The sequence below is a fragment of the Leucoraja erinacea genome, chromosome 3 (genome assembly GCF_028641065.1).
Source record: "Leucoraja erinacea ecotype New England chromosome 3, Leri_hhj_1, whole genome shotgun sequence".
Lineage (NCBI taxonomy): Eukaryota > Metazoa > Chordata > Chondrichthyes > Rajiformes > Rajidae > Leucoraja > Leucoraja erinaceus.
Genome location: NC_073379.1, coordinates 67981798 through 68003446, shown reverse-complemented (window position 1 = coordinate 68003446; position 21649 = coordinate 67981798). Strand labels below are relative to the sequence as shown.

General features: G+C 44.1%; 1 protein-coding gene across 7 annotated transcripts in view; it reads right to left on the bottom strand.

Annotated features, from left to right (window-relative positions):
• Positions 1-21649, bottom strand: part of cdc42se2 (CDC42 small effector 2) — a 182906-nt gene that overhangs the window by 21016 nt on the left and 140241 nt on the right. The gene's annotated exons all lie outside the window — the stretch shown is intronic.

Sequence of the window (21649 nt, the reverse complement as noted above, 5' to 3'; positions counted from 1 at the left end):
GACACCTAGGGCAGCGGATGTAATAGATGAGGTTGGAGGAGGTGCAGGTGAACCTCTGCCTCACCTGGAAAGACTGCTTGGGTCTTTGGATGGAGTCAAGGGGTGAGATAAAGCAAGTGTAGCATTTCCTGCAGTACCAGGGGAGGGGGTGGTTTGGTTGCCTCCTGCACCCATGCAGAACTCACTGACTTCATCCTTTTCACCACTAACTTCCATCCGGCACTCAAATTCACCTGGACCATTTCCAACATCTTCCTTCCGTTTCTAGACTTCATTATCTCCATCTCAGGTAACAAATTGCTGACAACTACTACAAACCCACTGACTCCCATGGCTATCTGGACTACACTTCTTCCCACCCTGCTTCCTGTAAGGACTCTATCCCCCTACTCCCAATTCCTCCATCTACGCCGCATCTGCACCCAGGATGAGGTGTTCCAAACAAGGGCATCGGAGATGTCCTCATTCTTTAGGGAACGGGGGTTCCCTCTTCGACTATAGATGAGGCTCTCACCAGCGTCTCCTCTATATCCCAAAACTCTGCTCTCACTCCCCATCCCCCCACTCGTAACAAGGGCAGAATCCCCCTTGTCCTCACCTTCCACACCACCAGCCATCACATACAACAGATAATCCTCCAACATTTTCGCCACCTCCAACAGGATCCCACCACTGGCCACATCTTCCCATCTCCTCCCCTTTCGGCTTTCCGCAGAGAACGCTCCCGCCATAAGTCCCTGGTCAATTTGTCCCTTCCCACCCCCTCCCCTGGTACTTTCCCTTGCAACCGCAGGTAATGCTACACTTGTCGCTTTATCTCCCCCCCTTGACTCCATCTAAGGACCCAAGCAGTCTTTCCTGGCGAGGCAGAGCTTCACCTGCAGCTCCTCCAATCTCATCTATTACATCCGCTGCTCTAGGTGTCCGCTGCTCTACATTGGTGAGACCAAGCGTAGGCTTGGCGATTGCTTCATCCAACACCTCCGCTCAGTTCGCAATAACCAACCTGATCTCCCGGTGGCTCAGCACTTCAACTCCCCCTCTCATTCCGAATCCGGCCTTTCTGTCCTGGGCCTCCTCCATGGCCAGAGTGAGTCCCACCGCAAATTGGAGGAGCAGCACCTCATATTTCGCTTGGGCAGTTTACACCCCAGTGGTATGAACATTGACCTCCAATTTCAGGTAGTCCCTGCTTTCTCCCTCTTTCCCCTCCCCTTGCCAGCTCTCCCACAGCCCACTGTCTCCACCTCTTCCTTTCTTCTTCCCCCCCCCCCCCCCCCCCCACCCCCACGACCTCCACATCAGTCTGAAAAAGGGTCTCGACCCAAAACGTCACCTATTCCTTCGCTCCATAGATGCTGAATTTCTCCAGCATTTTTGTGTACAGATACAGGGTGTGTTAAGGGCCTGTCTCACTTGGCGATTATTTCGGCGAACTTTTCAAAATCCAGTGGCGACAAAAAATTGTTGCGACAGTTGAGGAGACACCGCGCATCAATACGTTGTCACGCCGCAACTTTATCGGTGACCAGATACGCCAGCCACTGATGCCGACAGTCACCGGAAAAATCGGCAAGTGGGACAGGCCCTTTAGTGAAAGCAAATATTGTATTATATGAAAAGCAGTGAGATGTTGCAAAAGGATGGTCACAGATTTCCGCCCACGGATGAACTGGAGAAGCAAATTGGCATCAATTATTTATCAATAAATAATTAATTATTACCTTTGCCAATGGTCACACAGTTACATGGAAGTAGTCATAATCGCTGCACCAACAAAATGTTGTTTTAAACTAATTTCTTTCAGGGAAAAATACAATTGGAGTTCCTGTTCCAAGTTTAATCTCAGTGAATGCCAAATTCGCTAGTCGAGTTGCACAACTGGTCCCAACGGCACTGGTTTATGTGTGGAACGTCAGCCAAATCCTCTGCTCAGTATGGAGCCAAAACCTTTGGCAGAGCTGGAGAGGGAGAAAGATTCACCCTTTCCTGCTCCCCTACCCCCATCAGCAAATATATCGCACATTTTACTCATTTTGCAAAAAAAAAAGAAATACAGTCGCTGTTGATCTCCATGCCTAATGTGTGCATGTTGGTCTTTTGCTTCATATGATCCATATTATTTAGCCATTTAGTCATCCACTATTCCCACACTTGTTGCCAAGCCCACAAGCGTGCTGTTGTGAAACTCAAAATACTGTTTTCTGTTAAAATTCTGATTTCTAATAATCCTGCGAGATGTGTATATGGGTGCAGTCTGTATGGAGTTTGTACATTCTCCCCGTGACCTGCGAGGATTTTCTCTGAGAACTTCGGTTTCCTCCTACACTCCATAGACGTACAGGTTTGTAGGTTAATTGGCTTGGTATAAATGTATATATTGACCCGAGTGTGTAGGATAGAGTTAATGAGCGGGGTACGCTAGTCGGTGCGGACACAGTGGGCCGAAGGGCCTGTTTCCACGCTGTATCTTTTATCTAAACTGAGCCAGCTATTTTCAAAACGAAGCAGCATTAATGGTGGGTCAAGTGGGAATTCCCCCGGCATTGAATGCATCCACCAGCACGCTTTATGTATGAGAGAGGAGCAGAGAACAAGAGTGGGAGGGAGGGAGGAAGAGAGGGAAGAGAGTGGGAGAGAAAGAGGAGTGTGGCCGAGGTAGTGGCAGAGAGTAAGAGGAGGGAGAAGGATAGAGGGAGGGGAGAGTGGAGGGAGGGTGGAGGATGTAAGAGAGAGAAAAAGAGAGGGAGAGAAAGGGAGAGGGAGGATGAAGGGAGTTTTCCCTTGACCTTCAGTTTCTGCAAAGTGGTAACAGCAGTTGTCTGAATCTAAATGACCAAGAGCTTATGGTCAACAATCCTCTCTTATGGTCAACAATCCTCTCTTCTTGAGGAGTTGGTCCCCTTTCATCGACTTTTTGGAATCATGTGATGCAGCGGTACCGTAAAGATTACTGATTTCAGGTCAGGTCGTGGATATATTTACATCTGCGAATAAAGATTTGAAACATTTCTTTTTTAAGGATAAGGGGGAAATCTTTTAGGACCGAGATGAGGAAAACATTTTTCGCACAGAGAGTGGTGAATCTCTGGAATTCTCTGCCACAGAAGGTAGTTGAGGCCAGTTCATTGGCTATATTTAAGAGGGAGTTAGATGTGGCCCTAGTGGCTAAAGGGATCAGGGGGTATGGAGAGAAGGCAGGTACAGGATACTGAGTTGGATGATCAGCCATGATCATATTGAATGGCGGTGCAGGCTCGATGGGCCGAATGGCCTACTCCTGCACCTAGTTTCTATGTTTCTATGTTAAGGGTCTTTTTCTCCTATTTCTACTTTCTATTTTTTCTTTTCTTATATACACACTTCACGTTTTTCTATTTTCTACTATCTATTTTTACTCTTTTTCTTCTCTTTTTTTTTGTTTTTTTTTTTACTTCCTTTTAATAAAACTAGAGATTGTACATAGAATGTATTACGTTATGACATAGTTGGCACCTAAAATCAGGTACCACTGTATTGCTTTGTACTGTATTAACTTCTAATAAAATAAAAACTAAAAAAAAACAATCCTCTCTAACTTTACTGGAATATAAATGACGTGCTCAGACCACACTGTAACATCAATCCATTGGTCTGTATCCTCTGCTGAGCATTGAGCTTGTGTGCGGCCAAAACTGCTCCAAGCTGCAATTGGTCTAGGTGTGGGCATCTGGTAAGAATTGAGCCCAATCACTTTGGCAGGGACTAGCAGACTGAATATTGCCCCTAAAGCTGTTTTAACAGTTAGTTAAGGTCTTCCCCATGTTTACTGATCGTCAAAGCCTTCAGAGAATTATTTTAAAAAAATATTGAAAATAGTTAAAACACCCCAATTTAAACAATTAAAAACATTTTTTAAACAAAAATACCTGTATTTCATTTACGCACCTTCCTGCAAATGTGTTTATTCCCATTCATTGACCGAGCAGCTAGTCTAACTGACCTCAAGGCTTTTTAAGGCTTAACCTGAAGGCTATAGGTAGTAGTGCAAGGGGCCAGAGGTTTGTGGCCAGTGGTGTTCCACAGATATCAGTACTGGGACTTCTGTCGTTCGTGTTTTGTATACAAATGATTTGGAGGACAATGCAGATGGATTGGTGAGTAAGTTTGTAGATAACGCAAAAATTAGTAGTGTTGCAGACAGTGAAGAAGGCTATCAAAGAATGCAGCATGATGCAAATCAGTTACAGATATGTGTGGAGAAATGGCAGATGGGAATTTAATCCAGACAAGTGTGAGGTGTTGCAAGTGGGAGTCAAATGTCAGAGCAAAGCATGCAGTTACTGGAATGATCCTTACCAGCGTAAATGTACAGAGGGATCTTGGGGTCCAAGTCCTTGATTTCCTGAAACTAGCAACACAATAGATAACATGGATAAGATGGCCTATAGTATGCTTGCCTTCAGGGGCATTGAGTGCAAGAGTCAGGAAGTCATTGTGTAGCTTTATAGCACTTTAGTCAGTTCTGGTCCCTCCATTATTGGAAGGGTTTGGAAGTTTTGCCTGGATTAGAAGTGTTGGAGGTTGGACAAACTTCTAAACCTGGTCTGAGGCCGAGACAAAGGCTTTCAGACAGGTACATGAGTGTGCAGGGATTGGAGGGATATGAATCACAAATAGATAGCAGGGGTGTGTTTGATTAGGCATCATGCTCGGCATTGACACCGTGGGCTGACGGGCCTGATCCTGTGCTGTACTGTTCTATGTTTTGTGATCTAGTCTTGCTCTAGATCTAATCTGCAGAAGCACGAGAGCAGCATTCCCAGACTCACTGCTGGGGATTCAGTGGAAGTTTGAGCTACACACTCAACTGTTCACCAGTGGAAGAGAGTTACCCCAAGTCCTGAGCAGAAGTTCAGGACACCCATCTTTTGCTCAGGAATTTCCACATGGTGATGCAGGTAAAATTCAGCCACCTGGAGTGAAACTGCAGGCTTTTAAGTGGACGATTTGGGCTGGTAATTCAGACTGATACACATCTATTTTTGTTTCTTTGTGGTGCCGTGATGAAGATGCTGGGCTGCTGTTTCTGATAGTTGTTCAGAGGAAGCTACGGAGCAAATAAGCCTGAAGAATTAAAAAGGTCTTCGGGACACCAAGCAAGGTGAACGCTTTCCCTGACACGCCATGATTGGCAAAAGGGACCAGTTCACCAATAAATGTACCCAGCATTAACTTATTTAAGTTAAGTTTATTGGCACATGTACCAGGTACAGTAAAGAGCGATTGATTTTCCTTTCTTCTCTTTTTTTTGTTGCGTGCTATCCAGTCAGCGGAAAGACTATACATGATTACAATCAAGCCGTCCACAGTGTACAGAAACAAGATAAAAGCAGTACCGTTTTGTAAGAGATAAAGTCCCATAAAGTCCGATTATACATAGTCCGAGGTTCTCCACTGATGGTAGGTCAGGATCGCTCACTTGTTGGTAACATAAGTCTATTGGTTTTATAAAGTTTATATTTTTATCATACTTGAAAAGATGGTACACATCTTCAGCTTTTTAAAAAAAAACATTTCCTCTTTTCACTCCACCCAAAAAGATGGTAGTCCCCAGATAAATTATTGAGCAGGGAGAAGCAGAAGTACATGCTCAGGAAGCCAGTCCCTGCTCCTTTTTGGTGCTAAAAAGACTTTGCATACTACGCAATATTGTTTGTGAAAGTTTGCACAAACAGCAAGACCTTCGAGCTTGGTGGGTTTCTTTGTGTAACAACATGATGAAACCGATAGTGGTTTTAACAAGGCGTTCACTCTTGATGTACTGCAGGTTCTTGCTGTTGTTACAACGTAACTTCTTCTGTGGTCCTACTTGCAACAAAAACTGACAGAGGTGGAGTTATTGGCAGAAGGGAGCAACTCGCACTGAACTGCTGATTTACAGTGCCCTCCATAATGTTTGGGACAAAGACCCATCATTTATTTATTTGCCTCTGTACTCCACAATTTGAGATTTGTAATAGAAAAAATCACGTGGTTAAAGTGCACATTGTCAGACTTTAATAAAGGCCATTTTTATACATTTTGATTTCACCATGTAGAAATTACAGCTATGTTTACAAATACTCCCCCCATATCTGGAGATAAGACACAAAATGCTGGAGTAACTCAGCGGGACAGGCAATATTTCTGGTTAGAAGGAATGGGTGACGTTTCAGGTCGAGGCCCTTCTTCCTTCTTTCCAGAGATGCTGCCCGTCCCGCTGAGTTACTCCAGCATTTTGTGTCTATCTTCGGTTTAAACCAGCATCTGCAGTTCCTTCCTACACAGTGTGTCTGGAGACGGGATATCAGACGTCTTACTTCACACACAGGGAGACCATTTGAGTTCATGCTAGCCGCCTCTATTTATTTCCCTGTGGCCTTGGATCCTTATTCTCTCTCACCTACCCGTCAGCTCTCCTTTGATTCTTTGGTCAATTACCGACACAAATTTGTAATTTATAGCAGCTAACTAACTACAGGCAACTCGTTGGGGTGAGTGAGAAAAGCACCTGCAGGAAAACCACACAGTCAAAGAACTTATAAACTCCACATAGACAGGACCAGTTGTTAAGATCGAAGCTAGGTCTCTGGAGCTGTAAGACAGCATGAAGGTGCCTTTTCATAATGGCCAATTCAGTGAGTAGTCAGATAATTCTGCCTCAGATGAGGTCTAGAAACAGATTTGACTGAGAGAGACTGGGTATTCAGGCCAAAGGTGGTTGTCAGCTCCTCCAACGTGTGGTTGGGAGGAACAGTCAACTTCCTGCCTGCTACACGTTCGATAAGCTGCTTAGTATCTAGGTTGGGTCTAATACCTGACTTCACATATGCTGAGAGCAAACTGCATCCTCTGTAGAAGACTCAGGAACGTTTTCTTCCTGCTGTTATCAGACTCCAGAACAGTCATCTCATTAGCTACTGTATAGTCCTGATCTCCCAATCTACCTCACTACAATCTTTGCACTTTTTTATTTATCTGTCCTTTCAATGTAACACTAAACCACTGTAACGCTATATTCTGCACACAATTTTTTCTTTGCACTGCGTGTTGTAGTTGTGGTTGGCTTGATTGTCCTCATGTATAATATGATTTGACTGAATAGCACGCCGTTTTTCCATTGTATCTCAGTACATGTGACTATAAAAAACCAATACCAATAGCAATACTGTGCTCAAAAGGACACACAATGCTGGCGTAACTCAGTGGATCAAAATAGCATGTCTGAAGAACATGGATAGGTGACCCTTCTTCAGACAATACAGTGTTGCTGCCCGCTGCCTCAGGGAAAGATTAATCTTGGAGTAGTGACCTTAGAAGACTCGTGTGTAAATGCAAAGGACATCAACATGGGAACAACATGCATCTAGCAGGTAGCACGCATGCTCTCTGCTCTCCACACTGGGGCCTCAGTAATTGCCAGTGTGCAGACCAATTTCTGGATTGAACTATGTCTTTGTACCATCATGTCTTTTCTATGCACAGTGGCACAGTGGTAGAGTTGCTGCTTTACAATGCCAGTGACCCGGGTTCGATCCTGAGTACGGACGCTGTCTGCACAGATTTTGTGCATCCTCCCTGTGACCGGTTTTCTCCGGACGCCTCGGTTTCCTCCCACATCTCGAAGACGTACAGGTTTGTAGGTTAATTGGCTTCTGCAGATTGTAAATTGTCCTTGGCGCATAGTATAGTACTAGTGGTCGCCGGTCGGCCCGGACTTGGGGGACCGAGGGACCTGTTTCCACACTGGATCTCTATATCTAAATCACGGTCCTCCCACACAAAATGGGCCTGTGGAGAGTGCTCCAACTCATACAGTGATTGGATTGTGCCAGTCCATTCAGAGCATTACTTCGAAGTGCATTAGGCTGTCAGCAGAGATAGGCTGAAGCACATTCCGACTAACCAAAGCCATCGCATCTGGTCCAATGTCATCAGAGAACATGAAGCAAATTTAAAGTGACAGCAAATTTAAAGAAGATACAATATCTGCCAAGTTACATGAGTAAAATGTTCCCAAACTGCACACAAAACCAGATGGAAAATAATTACTTTAAAATAAAAAAACTCAACGTCCACATAAAGCTCAGTTACAGCAGGCATAAATCTTGTTTTTAAATTAAATTTTAAATTACAGTAGCAATACCGAATTGCACTAAAGGTCTTAAATGCACTTACTTTGTGTGACTATGCACAAGGTATTCAGCGCTTGGCTCAAAAAATGCAAATGGTCTTGAGCACACATCACCAGACTCAGGAACAACTTCTTCCCACCCATTATCCGAATGGTCCTTCCATAAGCTGAAGTATTGTTTGATCCACCTTTACCCCATTGAGGGCATTGGACTTTGCCGAAGGAACTGAGGGGCTACAAACACGCAACTATGCTGAGAACTATATTCTGCACTCTGTACCTTCCCCTTTGTGCTATCTACTCTACTTGAGTTTGAGATTGTATCTGATGTATGGTATATCTGATCTGTTTGAACAGCATGCAAAGCAAAGCTTTTCACTGTATCACAGTACATGTGACAATAATAAACCTAAACCTACTTTACCGTTCCAGTTTCAGGCACATTCTTTGTGTTTGGTGTTTTTGGGTTTACTGGATAGACAGAGGAACTTAGAATTATTCTGATATGACCACATTCAAAATCATTGCAAACATATTGGAATGATAACAAGAGCCCTGATTTTTTTCTTCTCATTTAATATCAACAGAGGAATTATGCAAATGAAAAATATTAACAGCAAATTTATGAAGGAAAACTGCCAACATATATGACTAAATATTCAGCCGCTCTAACTTTGGAAGCTGGTATACCTGATAAATTAAACCATCTTCCATGTGGTTGGGTGATTCCGTTGGGAAAGACTTTGAGGATCATTTTTTTTTTGCTATAAGACTTTTTCCCTGATAGTCAGGATTGTCTTCTGTTTAGTCAGCGCATTGGGATTAAGGATGACTTGCTTCCACTCCTGTTCTCGGAGTTCTGAGGTGACCGATAAAGGCAACAAGAAATGGGCAATGGAATAGGTGTTTGATAGATTGTAAACTCCCAATGGATGGACTTGAAGTTCTCAAAACCGCCCCTACAACAGAGAAGGAAGTCGTTCAGCCCATTGAGTCCGTTCAGCCCATTGCCTGAATGTACCTTCTCTACTCTGGGCATCTTGGGCCGGTATTCAAAGGTAGTGGGGAAATTGACATTTTGTAAGAATTGCTCAATGGACTTACTGACCATAACCCCTATCTCTTCACAGGGCCTCCAATGCAGTAACTCACCCCCAAGGCCTTCTGACTGCTGGGCCTCTACCCTCCTACCCCCTCGGGATCCCCAGCAGTATCCTCAACCTTAGACACTTAGAGACAAAGAGCACAGAACACAATGCTGTGTGTGTGCTATGGGTGGGAAGATGCACTTTGTGCACTGACATTTTTGTGGTTTCTCCTGGTAAAGCTGCGTTTACTCTTCTGCCCTCCTCCTCACTAGATAATTCAGATATTAATACACCAAGTTTCATCTTACATCATTGACCAGAAAAGCATGGAGACCACAATAATGCACCACACGGGTACTAGATACATTCACCACAAACATTTGCTGCTTGATGGTAACCACCTTGCAAATGGTCCCATGAGCTGAGCACCGTGGCAAATTTTATTTCACTTCCATAAACCCCCAGAAAAACGTATATTTTTGCAACTATAGAACACATACAGAGCACCCCTACTCAGATCCACAGACTCTGATATTGGTGCTGGTGCTTTCCTTTTCTACCATAAGCATCCCTTATGCATTATGGCTGACTGTACTTCTTTGCTAAGGTCTCATCCTCTTTGAACCAGTTTACCTATTCGATCCAACCAAATACCAAGCTATTTTGTTTTTAAAGCAAATGATTCAAAATGTTTGTGTATGCATTAAATGAGCACATGTTGGACTAAATCACTCAAGGGTATGTGTACTCGGGTTTGGGGTCCATAGATACAAAGTACCTGTACACACAGTTGAAGGCGGCACGGTGGCCTAGCGGTAGAGTTGCTGCCTTACAGTGCCAGATATCCTGACTATGGGTGGTGTCTGTGTGCAGTTAGTACGTTCTCCCCATGACCTGCATGGGCTTTCTCCGGGAACTCCTGTTTGATTCCACACTCCAAAGATGCACAGGTTTGCAGGCTAATTAACTTGGTATAATTCTAAGATTGTCCCTAGTGTGTGTAGGATGGTGTCAGTGAGCATGGATCGCTGGTTGGCACGAACTCGATGGACCGAAGGGCCCGCTTCCATGTTCTATCTCTAAACTAAACAAAAACGACTCTCCTTAACGTCGGGCACCACTGAAATCTTCATACGTGTGGCTTTAGCCTTAAAACTAAGTTCCTCTGTGATCTTCCCTTCTCTCACTGCACCCCCACAGGAAATGGGGTCAGTAGATTTACGCACAATCACACAAGGGGTGAGTCTGAACATGAATCATAAAGTAGAAACATAGAAAGTAGTTGCAGGAGTAGGCCATTTCAAGAGAGAGTTAGATTTAGTTCTTTGGGCTAAAGGAATCAAGGGATATGGGGAAAAAGCAGGAACGGGGCACTGATTTTAGATGATCAGCCATGATCATATTGATTGGTGGTGCTGGCTCGAAGGACCGAATGGCCTATTCCTGCACCTATTTTTTCTATGCTTCTCTGAGCTAGTACCGCCATTCAATATGATCATAGCTGATCATCCAGAATCAGTACTCTGTTCCTGCTTTTCGCCCATAATCCGTTAGCCCTAAGAGCTATATCTAATTCTCTCTCGAATACATCCAGCGAATTGGCCTCCACTGCCTTCTGTGGCAGAGAATTCCACAGATTCATAACTCTCTGGGTGAAAAGGTTTTTCCTCATCTCAGTCCTAAATGGCCTATCCCCTATTCTTAAACTGTGACCCCTGGTTCTGGACTCCCCCAACATGGGGAAAGAATTTCCTGCATCTAGCCTGTCAAATCCCATAAGAATTTTATATGTTTCTATAAGATATCCTCTCATCCTTCTAAATGCCATGAATATAACCCCAACAGGTGTAAAATGGACTACCAGCTTACTATTAGTTGTTTTACAAACACGGCAATAGATAACAATTATTCCCAGTTTAATTCACTGTAGAGATACACCATGGAAACAGGCCCATCAGCCTAACGCATCCGTGCCGACTAGTGATCATCCCGTACACTGATACCATCCTACACACTAGGGACAATTTACAATTTCGAGAAGCCAAATAACCTGCAAACCCGCATATCTTTGGGATGTGGGAGGAAACCGGAGCACTCAGAGGAAACACATGCAATCACAGGGAGAACGCACATACTCCACACAGACAGCACCCGAGGTCAGGATCGAACCTGGGTCTCAGATTTACCTCTGCGCCACTGTGCTGCCATTGTTGTTTAAATCCAAATTCTATAACATTTATCGAGGTGTGGCATTTACACAAGATTGAAACCAACCACTTCATAATTTAACATTGAAGCACACAAAACAACAATAAGTAGTTTTTGTTCCCTTAAATAAAGTTTTAGGCCTTCAATGCCTTCAATAGCCTGCTGTCACCGGGCAAAGTGAACACATTTCACGTGTGAGCCTAAACAGCAGGTACACCAAGGCAGTTTTCATTAAAGGCGTGAATCTGAAATGGCTTGGGTTGATCTCCAAAGGTCATCAGCAGGTTGCAACACAATTCATGATGCCTGCCTTTTTAGTACAGATCCTTGATTCTGGATGTTTGCGAAAACCAAGCCCTACGCCAAACTTTCCACGACCCACGGTCAACCCACTACTACAGCGGCTGCCTCCTCCCGGAGAGGACTTAAAGATGCATGCTTAATACCACTTTTATGTCTTAATAAATTCTATAGTCCCCTACCTTTTCCTAATGCCACAGTAGATGCTGCCAACTCCCACCTATTCGGGTCACCCCTTGAGTGTATATATATGCCAGTTCTTAAAACAGTTCCAATATCCCTTAATTTTTCCTGTAACCTATTCTCGCCACATTTCCATCAAGTCCTTTCACATCCACGTCACATATACATGAATGCAAGTTTTTTTTATATAACTGTAGTGCCTGGGCAGCAACACATCCAAATGCTATCTGCAAGCTCCTTTTCAAACTGCACACACCACCATGGCTTCAAAATATTGCACTGTTCCTTCATGATTGCCCGGTCTAAATCCTGGGACTAACAACATGAAAGGAGTAATGATAGTCCTGAAGTGGGTCCCTGAAGTGGGTCAAGAAGGTGGCTCACCACAACCCTCTCAACTTCAATTAGAGATGGGTCGTGTATGCAACGGCTATGTCCTGTATATGCATCAAGTGAAATCTTTACTCATGTCCACTAAAGTTGTGCGCGGCATGGGGGTGCAGCGGTAGTGTTGCTGCTTTACAGCGCTTACAATGCAAGAGACCCGGGATCGATCTGTACGGGTGCTGTCTGGACAGAGTTTAATCGTTCTCAAGTCAAGTCAAGTCAAGTTTATTTGTCACATACACATACGAGATGTGCAGTGAAATGAAAAGTGGCAATGCTCGTGGACTTTTGTGCAAAAAGACAAACAACCAAACAAACTATAAACACAATCATAACACACATATTCTTTTACATAATAAATAATGGAAGGAAAAACGTTCAGTAGAGTTAGTCCCTGGTGAGATAGGCGTTTACAGTCCGAATGGCCTCTGGGAAGAAACTCCTTCTCAACCTCTCCGTTCTCACAGCATGGCAACGGAGGCGTTTGCCTGACCGTAGCAGCTGGAACAGTCCGTTGCAGGGGTGGAAGGGGTCTCTCATGATATTGTTGGCTCTGGAGTTGCACCTCCTGATGTATAGTTCCTGCAGGGGGAGCAAGTGACCTGTGTGGGCTTTCTCCAAGAACTTTGGTTTCCTCCCACGCACCAAAGACGTACAGGTTTGCTTAATTGGCTTGTTATAAATGTAAAAAATGTCCCCAATGTAGGATAATGGAATTACTGGTCGGCGTGGATTCGGTGGGCCGAAAAGCCTGTTTCCATGCTATATCTCTAAACGAAACAAAACTAAACTGTAGAGTTGACCATTTTTGGACGGGTGACACATGTATTATAGAGAAAATTAGACGCAGGCATTTGTAAAGGTGAGTCATTGCTTCCTGGATGGGGTGGTAGGTTTGCCTCATATCCTTGTTCCCTCCTCCCATCCAACACACATAAAGGTTACTGAGGGAGCTGTTTGATTATTAGACCATTGTTTTATGGTAATAATACAATTTTAAATATTTTATTAAATTTCTCAAGCTGACTTGGCTCCCTTGCTGTAAAAGATCTCGCGTTCTTCTCAAATTTCAGTAAAAACAGAATTTCACATAACTTCCTCAATTTTTGGTTGGTTATTCTGAGCTGTCTCTCTGTGGACCTTCCTCTCATGCATTTCTAATCATTCAGGGAACTGGTTGCGTGCTTCATGTTATGTCCTTCATGACTCTTGACAAGTTACTGTCCCAGTCCCGTTTCCTCCTCGTTATGTATTGCGTTGGGGGTCTTGTGGCTGCAGCACATGTTCAGATCCTGTAAATGGAAACGTTCTGTGTGCATCCGGAGGGATTCGCTGTCCTAGATTACCAACCATTCATCCTACTTGTCAAGATGTTTATGGAGCAGAAGTTGCGTTGCTACTTTGATGAAACTGCTCAGAAATGCAACACGGCCCTCTATACAAACTCTGTCAGTACCTCACAGGCAAAGAACAATGAAAACAATTAGAAAGCAAAGGGAATGATTGAACATAGATCTGCACACATTCCTGTTTGCACCATTTTAACAAATCCCAAATTAGTCTCAAAGGGGCAGCTTTCCATAATGCTAATTCTAATCAACACAGTTAGCAACAATCTCACAAGCTAAATGAATGGTGTATACTGACTTAGCACAGAGAGCTCTCAGTAAACCTCCGTTTTATCTCCCGTCTCCAACATTCCCCTTCCTCCTAGAATGCTGCCATTCTACCCTCTCTGGATATTTTTATACCCATTGTATCCTTCTCAGTAAACCTCTGTGGGATAGCTCCTTTCTTACCATGTAAGTACTGTGTGGCACGGTGTCACAGTGGTGAAGCTGCTGCCTTACAGCGCCATAGACCCGGGTTCGATCCTGATTACGAGTGCTGTCTGTATGGAATTTGTACATTCTCCCCCTGACCTGTGTGCGATTTCTCCGGGATCTCCATCCGGTTCCCTCCCACACTCCAAAGATTTATAGATTTGTAGGTTAATTGGATAGGTAATATTGTAGAAATTGTCTGTAGAGTGAATGGATAGTGTTAGTGTGCGGGGATCACTGGCCAGTATGAACTTGGTGGGCAGAAGGACCAGTTTCTACACTGTATCTCTAAACTAAACTAAAGTAAATGGACACATTAGCTCAATTCCCAGTCAGGACAAATGCAGGCTGCAGGAGTGTTATCTTCCACAACTCCCAAAAGTACTTCAACAGTTTCCACAGACTTGGAATATAATCTTACTATTTATAAAGGTGGGAGAAGTACATCAAGGAACTAAAGATTAATAAATCTGTCACAGAAATAGGGGACATTTTGTATGTCATATTTCCTCATGATACAAAAGAAGACAATTTGAGTCATTGAGTAGGGTGGCGGTGCATTAGTTAAATTAAAGGGCCTGTCCCACTTGCATGCGATTGCCTGCGTTTGGCGCGACCAAATGTGATCACTTGAGGCATACGGGCACCGTATGGCCACGCGGGGCCGGTCCCACTTCGAAGCGCGGAGTTGTGCGGGGCTGGTCCCGACATCGCATAGGGCTCCGAAAATCTGACAGTGTCCGAAATCATCGTGCGCCAACGGCCTGTCGGCACGCAGACGCATTGTGGTCGTATGCAGCGTCTTGACGGCATACGCAGCATCTTGACGGCGTACGCCTAGCGTTGCGCGATGACGTCACCGCTCAGCGTGGCGTTGCGTGAAGACGTCACCGCACGATGCCGTGCGACGCCCAAATTCAGTCGGCCCGCCTCCTGCCCAGCTGATTGGCGAGTATGGCGCAAATGACGTCACGCGCGTTCTTAGCGCGAACTTCGCGTGAACTCTGCTTCCGTTTGGTCGCACCAAACGCATGCAAGTGGGACAGGCCCTTAAGGGATTAACAATCAGAGGTGTGAGTTCAGATCCCATCATGGTAGCTGTGCAATTTATATTCAGCTAATCATTTTGGTTTTTTTTAATGCAATTGTCGACAGAAACCTTACCACAAACCCAGCAGATTGACATTAACTAATGAACCAGACAGCATCTGTGGAAGCAGTGGACAGGTGACTTTACGGGTCGGGACCCTGCTTCCATTTGAAGTAGTATCCAAACCTCATATTTCGCTTGGGTAGTTTACACCCCAGCGGTACCAACATTGACCTCTAATTTCAGGTAGTCCTTGCTTTCTCCCTCCTTCCTCTCCCCCTTCCCAGCTCTCCCACATAGCCTACTGTCTCTGCCGCTTCCTTCCTTTCTTCCCCCCCCCCCCCCCCCCCCCCCCCCCCCCCCCCACCTCCCGACATCAGTCTGAAGAAGGGTCCCGACCCGAAACATCTCCTACTCCTTTTCTACATAAACGCTATCTTTACGTTCCTATAACCAGCTCTTGGAAGTGTTACGCACTAAAACAATGGAAGGCGAGTCTGTGACAATTTGTTCACACTCTCTGGGTTACATTCCAGCTATAAATTACAAATAGCAGATTACTTTCCACGGAATGAATTGGAATTTTTTCCTTCATAAAATTGAAGCGATCAGGTCACAATGGTTAACCCAATTCTTGTTGCAGGTGTGACTCGGGAGTGGCATGTTGTGGCATGTTATGGTGCCTTGGTCAAAGTTATCAATGAGTGGCTGCAGAACATTCACAAACCGAGAGCCATAATAATACCAATATAGGTAGAAAATGGGATGAGGTCCTGCAAATTTTAATCAAATAAAAGGCAGATTGAGAAGCAGAATTTCCCACTGTAGTAATCTTACAGGTGGTGCCTCATACCAATGAATTTGGAAATGGGAAGAGCATGTACGAATTATAGGCACCTTCATCCAGTCATTTTCCCTGCATAGAATTGCGAAATTGGCTAACGAGACCTTGAAGGAGTACAAAGATAGCTTATATTCAGGAAATGGGTCTTGCATAGTTACCAATGAGACAAGATGTCATAACTGAGGCACTCATTGAATGGGTGTATCAGCAGCTGAGTGCTAAAGAAAACATTCCATGTTAGTTGCAGCACTCTCCACGGACTTTGGGAGCCTGAGAGCAGTTCCAGCCATATGAAGTATGTAGGAAGAAACTGCAGATGCCGGTTTACACAGATGATAGACACAAAATGCTGGAGTAACTCAGCGCTACAATAATCAGTCTGATGGGTCTCAACCCGAAATGTCACCCATTCCTTCTATCCAGATCTGCTGCCTGTCTCGCTAAGTTACTCCATAATTTTGTGGCTATCCAGCTGTATCAATATAAATTTCTGCATTCATTGCATTCCCTCTTTCTGTCGCTCCCCACTCTATTGCCTTACTAGTGCCACTGTTCTTATCCCTTCATTTTCACCTCCTCCTCCTCAGCCAACAATAGACCATTGTGGGCTCTTTGGCCACAGGAGCCATCTCTACTTTGTTCTGTACCTTTTCATCCCTCTACATTCCCTCTACCCTGACTCTCAGTCTGAAGGGTCCCGACCCAAAACATCACCTATTCCTTTTCTCCAGAGATGCTCAGTTAGTCCAGCATTTTGTGTCTATCTTCGGTGTAAACCAGCATCTGTAGTTCCTTCCTCCACACTTTCTAAGCTGCCTAGTCAAGTCTCCCAATCAGCAGTGTTCCATGAAACATTGGAAAAATCATTGCAATGTCTTTGAGTTGTCCCAAGATAGTTGCACAAAGTTGGAAATGGCATAGTGTAAATAGCAGCATCGTGAGATGTATTCCCGACAGCAGAAAAATGTCAGATGCGTTGTCGTGAGAAATGGATAGAAATACCGAGTCCTGTTTTCCAATGGCCTCTACCTCGTTCAGAAATTATCACAAAAGCAATCTCTTGGTTCAAATGCTTTCTGTGTGATTAATGCATTCAAAAATATTTGCTAACCAATCCATTTATGGGCAAAAGAAACAAATAGTTACCACAGGCAGAAAAAAACTTACCTCAAATTTAAAAGTCAATACTTAATTGACATCATCACAAAGAAATTCACTCTTGGATGTCATGTCCACATTAAATGGGCTTTGGTTTTGAGTCAGAACCATTGTCAGACACTTTGATGATTACAGGCTCATAATCCAATCACCCACTTCCCAATTATCCAAAACTAGTCACATGAACATTAATGATAAAACATTTTACTGGTATATCACAATGTTCAAATTTTTCCACAACAGACATATTATTTGAAAATACCCATGTAATTTTGATGCATTGCCTCTTTAATAAAGTACAACCAAACATTGTTAAACAGTTTCCCACACTATGATCAGTCACCAGCTATGAATTTCCTTGTAGTTCACCATATGCTTCAATGATTCATTCACGGCAATTGGTTGTTTTAAGCATTAGGATTTTAAACTATTCTATGTTTAAACAAGAATTCCAAATTTTAATCGGAAATCTTCAGAGTAAAATGGGAAGGGGAAATAGGCTTAAAGTTTCGCTACCAGCTTTCAATGGATACAAAATAACGTTGTGGGTCTAAAGGGGCTGTCCCACTTGGGCCACCTAATCTGCGAGTTTAGAAGAGTGTCTTCGACCTTCAAACTCGCAGCATGGTCGACACATGGTCCTAAGAGGTCCTATGAGGTCGCTGGAACTCTCCTTTGTGCTCGAGGGAAGTTCCCGAATACTCGTGGCCTCAGCTAGGTCGCGGAAAAATTTTCCGCGAGTAAAATTTGGTCGGCATGGTTCTTTTTAACTCGTAGTGCAGTGGAGTGGGGTCGCTATTTAAATACAGGCAGCCGTAGACAATCTCTGTCGCTGACCATGCATTTTGATTGGCTCATTGGAGTTTTCAGGACCAAGGAAAACCTACCAGAAGGTAAAATGGCTGCTAACCCCCCACCCCCCCCACCCCCTCCGCGCTCTCTAAAGGACTTACCGTACACTGTGGCAGCTGTTTACCTTCCTCTTCATCGTGCAGACAGCACTCCCCCGCTTTCCCTGGCCCCCGCCTTTGCGGTGTGTGTGTGTGTGTGTGTGTGTGCGTGTGTGTGTGTGTGTGTGTGTGTGTGTGTGTGTGTGTGTGTGTGTGTCTGTGTGTGTGTGTGTGTGTGTGTGTGTGTGTGTGTGTGCGCGCGCGGTCGGTCGATCCAACTCGCGGCTTTCCAGGCGAGTGTCCTCGAGCTTGAAAGTCGAAGACACTCTTCTTAATTCGCGGATTAGGTCGCCCAAGTGGGACAGCCCCTTTAGAGTCATACCGCATGGAAATAGGCCCTTCGGCCCAACTTGCCAACACCAACCAACATACTCCATTTACATTAGTCCCAGCTGTCTGCATTTGGCCCATATCCTTCTAAACCTATCCGATCTATGTACCTGCCCAAATGTCTTTTTAACATTATGATAGTACCTGCCCCGTTTACCTCATCTGGCAGCTCATTCCAAATACCCACCACCCTTTGTGTAAAAAGGTTGCCCCTCAGATTTCTATTAAAGTCGCATTGAAAACATCAGGTGGACAACTACATCCCAAATCACAAAGTCCCCTGTCTTGTCTATGTAAGGATGCAAATGATCCTGGAAATAGTTGATGCAACTTTTCACTCTGTGCTACATACATAGCTGACCTACTTCTTTGGCCTCAAAAGATATCACACTTTTTATCCAAACCGAAGAAAGTCATTCGTCCTGTGTCATTCTTAATTTATTTTCCATAGGATATGCAAGTTGCCAGCAGACCAAACTTCACTGTCTATCCCCAAAAGCCTTTAGGATGTACCTCAGCTGACTTCTTCAACCTTTGTGGTCCTAGTAGTACTGCTACTGCAGCCGCACACTGGCTAGGGAGACATAGAAACAGAAAATAGGAGCAGGAGTAGGCCACTCGGCCCTTCGCGCCAGCACTGCCATCCAATATGATCATGGCTGATCATCCAAAATCAATACCCCATTCCTGCTTTCTCACCATATCACTCGATTCCATTAGCCCTCAGAGCTAGATCTAAGATCTATATCTGAGACGGTACTCACAGTGGCCAGTGTGGGCCAGTGTTGAGAGGAAATATCACTGAAAGTGACGGATGGGATGTTCAGTCCAGTGAACTGCTATGTCAGTGGATACATTTAAAGCAGAGATAGATACATTTTTGGTTAGTATATGTGTCAGAGGTTATGAGGAGAAGGCAGGAGAATGGGGTTAGGGAGGGAGAGATAGATCAGCCATGATTGAATGGAGCAGTAGACTTGATGGGCCGAATGGCCTAATTCGACTACTATCACTTATGACCTTTGCCCAAGGATTGCCCAGATGAATATGGTCTGGTCCGGCTGAATCAGTCCCCTGACTGAATCATAATGGAGATTCTGAACCATGTGAGGAGAAAGATCAAGCAATCAGGAGTAAAGTTGAGGATATCCAAAGCCACTTCTTTTTGACTGTATATTCCCATTGCCTCTATTTCTAGTTTATTTTTTCTATTGACAAGAAACGAATGGTAACAGGGAATTCCGGGATTTTAGTTTAGTTTAGTTTAGAGATACAGCGTGGAAACAGGCCCTGTGGCCCACGCATCGACCAACGATCACCTATTCACTAGCTCTACCCTACACACGGGACAATTTACTGAAGCCAATTCACCTACAAACCTGTACGTCTTTGGAATGTGGGAGGTAACCCGAGGTCATAGCCTCAGAATTAAATGGCGCTCTTTTAGAAAGGAGGTAAGGAGGAACTTCTTTCGTCAGAGGGTAGTTAATCTGTGGAACTCATTGCCACAGAGGGCTGTGGAGGCCTTGTGGATATTGAGGTCAGTGGATATATTTAAGATAGACAGATTCTTGATTAGAACATGTGTCATGGGTTATGGGGAGAAGGCAGGAAAATGGGATTTGGAGGCAGAGGTCGGCATGATTGAATGGCAGTGGACTTGATCGGCTGAATGGCCTAATTCTACTCCTACAACTTGTGAACTTGTGAAACCAGAGCAACCGGAGAAAACCCACATGGTCGCAGGGAGAACGTACAAACTCCGTACAGACAGCACCTGTAGTCTCGATCCAACCCACGCCTCTGGTGCTGTACAGCAGCAACTCTACCGCTGCGCCACCGTGCGGCCAGAATGATGGCTAATTAGCCAGTGTGATTCCTATAACTTTGTTAGGGCATTGTGAGGCTGTTCGTTGGGACCAATATCAAAATCTGGCACATCCTCTACTGTAAATGAGAAAGACTTCGGTTTGGTTTTCTGTCCAGGCCAATGCCCAAGATGACAATATTGCTCTGGGCCCTGCACTCCCTGCACAGATTTCCTTCCAATAAAGACATCGACAAACCAAATAGGGTTTTGATGCCAAACCAGTAATTTTATGCCCAACGTGATTGATATTAGCTTCTATTTTATGTTATTTAATTAACTGAGTTTACATTTTCCAGCTGCCTGGTTGGGATTTGAACTCCTGTCCCCGGAGCATTTGTGTCTCGGTATCAGGATGCAGTGAAATCACCACTGAGCAAATTTACAATACAAGTATGATATTAAATATCCTGCTTATGTACAGTATTTAGTTGCACAACCAACTATGATTTGGTTTCCTCAATTAGCAGATTGTATAAACCTTGTTTTTCTATTTTGATCATTAATGAATTCTGCCAGTACTGGATTGGATCACTCAACATATAATCTGTTGAAAATTCTGCTCCTCCCTGATCTGTATTTATCTTCTAACAGTGCAATGCGTCCTTTATGTCCAGATAGGGCTTTTCATCTTCATTAAGATATGATATCTTCAGTAAGTTAGTACTCCCTCCCTTATAATTGCAAATCCCTAAAATTGAACCAAAATCCAAAGTAGATGATAGCTACTGATGCTGTTAGGCTTGTGTCATTGAAGAATGGCATTTGCATGATTGAGCTAAAAAGAAAATTTCAGCAACAAACCATGGTTAAAACCAAGTAAGATTGTTTGCCCGAGTAAGTCTATCACTCATGTCCTTGTAGCCAGCTACTAGGAAGCTCAAATCATACCTCTCACTTCTCAGAGTAACCACACCCCTACCTCCTTCCATCACAGGTCAATAATTGGCAATAAAACACGAACAGATGACACAGGAGCAGACATGAAAGCTTGAAGTCTCACAATAGTGTAAAAATTAAAGCTACATCTCATTTCCGGTTTCAACATAAGACAGCAACATTTTGTTTCAAGCAAGAAGTTTCTGTGAAGTTCACGATCAACCCACTGAGAACCATACATTCAGGAAGTGCCTCTCTAAGTCTGTACACAGCTCACAGTACATCGTCATAAACAATGAGGATAACTCCCTCTGGGTTTTGGAACTTGCTTACAGTTACATTTTGGTGAACCATTTGTGCTTCTCGTGGTCTAACGTTTTTTACACT